This window comes from Perognathus longimembris, chromosome 8, assembly GCF_023159225.1.
Source record: "Perognathus longimembris pacificus isolate PPM17 chromosome 8, ASM2315922v1, whole genome shotgun sequence".
Lineage (NCBI taxonomy): Eukaryota > Metazoa > Chordata > Mammalia > Rodentia > Heteromyidae > Perognathus > Perognathus longimembris.
Window position 1 is genome coordinate 72,112,061 of NC_063168.1, and position 6,583 is coordinate 72,118,643.

The 6,583-nt window shown below is 61.4% G+C and overlaps 1 protein-coding gene across 1 annotated transcript in view; it reads right to left on the reverse strand.

Moving 5' to 3' along the window:
* Lpin1 (lipin 1) overlaps window positions 1-6,214 on the reverse strand; it is an 85,775-nt gene extending 79,561 nt beyond the window's left edge. Inside the window, exon 1 of the mRNA XM_048353404.1 lies at window positions 6,141-6,214. The gene's annotated coding sequence lies outside the window, so the exon portion shown is untranslated. The remainder of the gene's footprint in view (window positions 1-6,140) is intronic.
* Between the last annotated feature and the right edge of the window lie 369 nt (window positions 6,215-6,583).

Below are 6,583 nucleotides of genomic sequence, written 5' to 3' on the forward strand. Positions count from 1 at the left end.
CGGGGAAGGACGGAGAGATGGCTGTCCAGAGAGATGGACACCTGGGCCCGCAGAGCCTCCCACAGTCTGGAGACAGCGCTGTGTGCAATGGGGCCAACATTTCAGACTCCACACCGACCAAAGCCACCGTGACCCCGTGAGCCCGAGCCCAGAGCACCAGGCTCGTCAGAGGCCCTGGATCCTCTTCTAATGAATCCTATTCTCTCTTCCTCCCTGCACCAATGCACTCCGGCCACGCCCAAGACAGAGCCCTCCCGTCCCCTGCGGAGCGGCCCCTGGGGCCTCCCCGAGCCCTGGTTCCAGAGCGCTGGCCACGATGCCTAATAATGCTCTGCTTGCTTGTCGATATTTATTACTTATTTATTGCTGTGCCCGTTCTGGGGCTTGGACTCAGGGCCTGAGCACTGTCCCTGGCTTCTTTTTGCTCAAGGCTAGCACTCTGCCACCTGAGCCACAGCGCCACTTCTGGCCATTTTCTGTATATGTGGTGCTGGGGAATCGAACCCAGGGCCTCATGTATATGAGGCAGGCACTCTTGCCACTAGGCCATATCCCCAGCCACCTAATTCCTTTTTTTTTTTTGGCCAGTCCTGGGCCTTGGACTCAGGGCCTGAGCACTGTCCCTGGCTTCTTCCCGCTCAAGGCTAGCACTCTGCCACTTGAGCCACAGCGCCGCTTCTGGCCGTTTTCTGTATATGTGGTGCTGGGGAATCGAACCTAGGGCCTCGTGTATCCGAGGCAGGCACTCTTGCCACTAAGCTATATCCCCAGCCCACCTAATTCTTTTTTAATAGGTAATTTTATCCTGTGCTTTTGGTTCTCTATTTGCTGCTATTCTTTATCAAATCCAAAAAAAAAAAAAAAAACCCACCTAGTTCTTAAGCAGCTTAAGAAATGAGGAGAATGTGATCGAGTTGTTTAAAAACAGATCACAAGCCGAGGCACGGAATAGGATTTCCAATGGTGGGAACGAGCAGAGGGAATCGCTCCTGAAATCTAGCCCCGGGCTAATCTCTCCACTGAGCAGCAAGTGAACCCCTGCCCCCTGCCGGGGGGAGGGGGGGAGGGCCAAAGGGGACCGCGGGGCACAGGCCTCTCTTTGTGGGGTGCAAGGCCGCTTCCATTCTGCACATACACACATCCCGGCCGCAGGCACGGAAGGAATGTGCTCTGCGTCCTCACAGCGGGTGGTGATGGGAGAGGGCGGGGGAGGGGGGGGAGGGAGGACAGGCGCCGGGGAGCAAGCTCCCACGTGACTGGGGGGGGCTCCTTCCAGTGGGCCCACGCCCCACTCGTGACCCCCAGGCCAGGGCTGCTCACCCACTCTCAGGCCTTTCACCCACCCACCAGTACCCACCCCCCACGGCACCTGTTCCACAGCCTGTGGACGCCAGCCTAGGCCACCCCAGGAGACCCCGTGTGAGCATCTGGCTGAGGCTGGGGGGGTGCAGCAGCCGTCACACACAGTGTGGACCCCCGACCATGCCCATCGCGCCCCGCCTGGTCCAAACACGCTGTCGCTGTTAGCGAACCACGAAAGCAGAAATGCAGTTAGATAAGCAGAGGGCCCCGGGACAAAACTGAACGGGGAGACACACACATCTGGAGAGAGGAAGCCCAGATCCGGAGCTGTCTGAACGCCCGCGCTTCCCTGCTGGAAGGTCAGGAAGGCCCCGTGACAGGCGTGCCTAGAGACCGGGTTCAGAACTTCTGGGGGACTCAGTCTGCCCATGGGTAGGGGCTGCACTGGACCTGGGCTTCTCAAAGTCCATAGTTCAAGACCAAGTATGTATTTCTTGCCTAGACTGCTCCTCAGCCTCTGTTAAAAGCGAACACCAGCCAGGCGCTGGTGACTCTCGCCTGCCACCCTAGCTGTTCAGGAGGCTGAGATCTGAGGGTTGTGGTTCGAAGCCAGCAAAGTCCATGGGGCTCTTATCTCCAATTAACCACTAGGAAGCCAGGGAGCGGAGCTGTGGCTTAAATGGTAGCGTGCTGGCCTTGAGCAAAAAAGCTCAGGGACAGCGCCCAGGCCTGCCGCCTCCCTGGTCCAAACCACCGTCCGTTGCTTGTGCGTTTGCAACAGGCTCCCCGTCAGCCCACACTCCGCCCCACCAGGGAGAGCCCAGGAGGCTGAACCCTTCGTGTGCACCGCCCAGTGGTGTCTGCGCCCTGTCCTCCGGGGACCTCCCTGTCCCTGTGTGACCTCCTGGTCCTCGCGTGACCTCCTTGCCCTCAAGTGACCCGGCCCCCACGGAGCCCTGCAACGTTGGACCGCACTCTAGTCCACCCGCCTCTCTGCCAGGCCATGCCACCGTCCCCTCTCCCCTCAACCACGGCCGGCCCACTGCACCAGCTTCTTCAACGGCCCACAGGGTCCTCCTGACACAACAGGCCTGACAGCCGTCGCCCCTGCCGGCCACGTCAGCATGAAGCTTAGCTCTGGGAAAGGTCGGGGCGCCAGCGCCAGCAGCAGGCTGGTGGCAGGGCTAGCACTGAAAAGAGACAGAGAGACTCCTGCCTGGAAGTCCCCAGCCTTCCTCGCCACCCTTGTCTCCCTTGTCTTGATCAGAAGGTCATAAGGCAGGTTGCTGAGCCCCCATTCTTTATTTGTCTGGTTCTGCTTTTGAGACGAGATCTCGTTCTATGGCCCAAGCTGGCTACACTCACTTGCCCAGTGCCCAGGGGCTTGTCCCCTGGACCCCAACTCCACAAAGGCAAACAAAAATCATTCTCCATCAGAAACATGATAAACACAAAGCAAAGAAGATCTGGGCAAAGAAAACGAGAAGGCTCCAGCATTCGCCACGGTGGCTGGGTAGCGCTGAGATGGATTATCTGAAGATCTGTGTCCACATGAGACGCACAATGTGCTCTGCAGCCTGCCAGACCAGCCTGGCGCACGAGAGGGACCAAGTGCACCTGTGCGTGGCGTTTCTGTGTTCATCCTAACTTCTGGTCACTGGTGAAAGTGTCATCCTCCTAACCCCCAGTTTGTGCAGCTGGCCAGCGGATACGTTTCCTGCCTGCAGTGGTAGAGCCCACCTCCAGGGGGCGCCGGAGGCTTCCCACTCACCTGGACACTGGTCAAGATGGGCCCTGGAGCTGACCGACAAAAGTCCTCCGCTTTCCCATCAGCCCCCTGGGGTTGCCTCCTACACAATTTCTCTCTGCCAGGTGTGGGTGCTCTTTGGTTGCTCTGCGTTGCCAGTCTCTTGAGAGCCTTACCTAGATCCAGATGAGCAGCCAGGTCAGGTACTCTGGGCCGTTCAGGCTCTGGGCAGAGGTGGACCCTTTCCCAGAGTTTGTGTTCCCAGGGCTGGTCTCCACCAGGGGTACGAAGCCCCAGGGTCCCACAGGCAAGGGGTTCAAGAAGATCTTGCCACTGTCCAGGTCTCTGGTCAATGGAGTCCAAGAAATCCAGGTAGCAAACTATACTCTGTAATCTAGGCTGAATTCCAGCAGCCAAACGTTGGGGATTGCGGTGACACGGCAGGTCTGATTTCCTGAATGGCCACCTCCCTTAGTTCCCAGCTAAAGCAATAGTCTCGGTGCCTCTGAAGAAAGACAGGGACTGGCTTCAGCAAGACAGAACGGGAGCCTAGCGGAGCCCAGGGGATTGGGTGGGGCCGGTGTTTGAGAGCGTTTTGAATGCCAATGGATGGGTGACCCCTACACTCGGGGTAGGGGACAAAGAGAGCCAGCTCTGCGTGTGGCCCCTGCTGAGACAGCCAAGGAACAGATTGGATTTCTTGTCTCCGGCCACCTTGTTTGGGTTGAGTGCCGGGATCAATGGCTTCATTCTATGGGTGAGAAAGCAAAGGCTCCCACGTCCCTTCCCAACCCCCCACCCCCACCAGTGCCGTCACTGGGGCGGCCACGACACCTTGGACCCAGCACCTCGACCTTCACTCTGCGGCTTATATTTGACCCATGACGACTCGCTGTCTATCACAGACCGGGTGCCCAGCCAAGATGAATGTCACTGCACACGTCCCCAGGAAGGAGAAAAAAGATCCTCAGCTTGGGGGTGAACACGCTGTACTCTCACGCCGGGCCTCCGCTCGGCCTCCTCCTCCGGCAGCGTCGACGACACCACCGTGTTTGCTGTGTTTATTGAAATTCTACTCCCACCCCAGGCCCCAGCTCGGCACCAGCTTGCAGACATGTCTTGCTGTGCTTACCAGGACTGGCAACCGCTCTTGATCCCGGCTCCAGGAGTTTTGGGCTGCCCGGCTGCAGCCTCCTGTTGGGGTGGGGTTGGGGGGGGAAGCTCCCACCTCCCAGCCCTGGCCTCTGCCTACTCCTCAGAGCCCCGAAATGCCTGTGGTCCAAAGGCCAAATCCAGGGCCTCTGGGAATGGCTGGAGCCAACCACGCAGGTGGGCGGTGCCAACTTAGCAGGTGCCTGGGACGGCTCCCATGGCTGCCGGCTGCCCTTTCGGAGACCCGTGGGTAGCGGAGCCACTTTTACCCTTCCCAGAAGCCAGCCAGCCATCCCTGGGCCCCAGCCAAGGCGGCTGCGGCCTGCTCCCTCCCGCTTCATAGACCCAGGCAGCATCCAGCGCCCCCCCCCACCCCTGTCCCTTACGCGTCCCGTGTGATTTTCCAAGCCTCTGACTCAGGCTCTCAGCCCTGCGCCTAGGCCCAACACCCTTGCAGGGAGCCCCGAACTGAGCAGTGGAGGCGCCAGGACCACACAACCCACCCCACCCCGGGGCCACGGAGGCCCGGAGGGGCCGGAGGTGGGATCCAGGCCACGCCGGAGCTTTCTGCCTGGGGGTTGGAGCTTCCGAAGTTGATGGACGGATGCACAAGGCGGGGCTGGTGGGATAATGGAATCAAAGGGGCACGGGGTGGACTTCTGCTTTTCGGCCGTTTGTTTATCAGGGCCTTCAAAGAAGGAAACACATGATCGGGGTTGGCCCGTCTCCCGGGCTTCCTGCGCTGGGGGCATGCGCATTCATTTTATCCTCTTATCCCTACCCGCCTGTTCCTGCTCCACCTTCCACACCAAACATAGTCTGCGTTTGTGTCAGTACTGCGACTTGAACTCAAGACCTGGGCACTGTCCCTTAGCTTATTTTTTGCTCAAGGATGGTGCCCTACCCCTTGAGCCGCAGCTACGCACACCTGTGGCTTTTTTTCAGCTGGTTAATCGCAGATACGAGTCCCACGGACTTTCCTGCCCCAAGCTGGCTTTGAACCATGATCTGAGCTCTCAGCCTTCCGAGTAGCTAGGATGATGGCAGGTGTGAGCTCCGCCCCCCCTGTGTCCGGCCTGAGGTTGCTTTTATAATGATGAGAGCAGACATGAAGCCGGAGCTTCCCCGGGTTACAGAGCCCGCGGATTTTCCCCGGGTGCCAAGCAGGGGGGTGGGGGCAGAGGTCGGGCAGCATGCAGGGCCTTCCTCCTTTGCGTTGCAGCCCGAGCTGGGTGGGGGGCTTCCCTGGGGCTGCGCGCCCTTGGGGTTCCGGCAGCCGTGGGGGAGGATGCAGACCCGGCCCCGCTCGGCCTCCCTCTGTGGGCCGAGCTGTCAAGGCAGAGGAGACCAGAGCGGGTGTGTGGTGAGGGGGGCTCCACAGGGTGAGCGGAGATGGGGCAGTTGGGGAGGCGCCTCTCCAGAAGGGGGCTCACACATGGCCGTCCCTGCGCCCCCTCTCTCAGCCTTTGGAGGCACAGCACAACCTAGAATCCGAGCCCAGCCCGCACCCTCCGGGCCTCCTGCCAGCTCCGCGCCCTGGGCAGGCTCCCCCGCGCCCGCCATGCCTGCTGGCTGCCGCCCCCTCCCTTCCCCCTGGCATCTCCCCGGAGATCAACGACGGCCGGCGCCCGGCCACGTCCAGCAAAGACCACATCCCACGAAGACAGCGTCCCGCAGAGCCACGGCGTACCCGGCCGCCCCTCCCCCCCCCGAGGAGATGAGACCCCCGAAACACCTAGAGCCAAAGCAATCGCCAAACACAGGAAGCCACCTTGCATTCCCCAATACACCTTCAGCCTCCAGAACGGGGGTGCGGGGGCACCGGCGGCCCACCCATCACGACGAAGGCAGGACCCTCGGAGCACGTGACCCCACAGTCCCCAGAGCCCCCAGCGGCAGAGGGACAGCAGAGCCCCGAGGGTCAGCCGCCAGCCCTTACCCACGACCACGCCGAGTCCGGGGAGCTCTTGGTCTGCCCAGCCTCCCAGCCGGGGCCGGTGCGGGGGCAGCCTTGCTTCGCCATGGCTGAGCTGCGGGGTGCGGCCGCTGCTCACCCAGCATCGGGGAGAGGAACGCCCCTTCCCCCCCGCGGCCACACCAGCCAGGCGACACCGGAGCCCGGAGCAGCCTGGCCGGCCGTGTGTCCCCGCACGGCGGACCTGGAGTCCCCGCCAAGTCACAAGGCTCTGCAAGGAGCAGTGTTGAATTGCAAAGCCTCTCCCACCTGGGGACTGGCCGGCACTCCCCACCCGGGTGCAAGCAGTCCAGCAGATGCCAGCTGCCGTCCCCCTCCTGAGAGGACCTGCAGAAGCCCCCCCCCCCCCCCAGCCCACCCGGCAGCTGGGGCGCGTGAGGTTCACCATGGCCTGCTTCAGCCAGGGG